This window comes from Sinocyclocheilus anshuiensis, unplaced genomic scaffold (assembly GCF_001515605.1).
Source record: "Sinocyclocheilus anshuiensis isolate Anshui unplaced genomic scaffold, SAMN03320099.WGS_v1.1 scaffold51, whole genome shotgun sequence".
NCBI classification, from domain to species: Eukaryota; Metazoa; Chordata; class Actinopteri; order Cypriniformes; family Cyprinidae; genus Sinocyclocheilus; species Sinocyclocheilus anshuiensis.
Window position 1 is genome coordinate 1393074 of NW_015548296.1, and position 361 is coordinate 1393434.

The window sequence follows — 361 nt, forward strand, 5'->3', positions numbered from 1 at the left end:
AGAATCCTGAAAAAAGTATCACAGGTTCCAAAAAATATTATGTAAATATTATTTTATATAAATATAAATATTATGCTTCCAACATTGACTATAACATTGACTACAGGATATTAGAATGATTTCTGAAGGATCATGTGACACTAAAGACTGGGGTAATGATGCTCAAAATTCAGCATTGCTTCACAGGAATAAATTCTATTGTATATTAAAGGGGTCATATGATGCTGCTAAAAATAACATTATTTTGTGTATTTGGTATAATAAAATGTGTTTATGCGGTTTAAAGTAAAAAAAAACACATTGTTTTCCACATACTGTTCATTATTGTTTCTCCTCTATGCCCCGCCTTTTTGAAACGCGT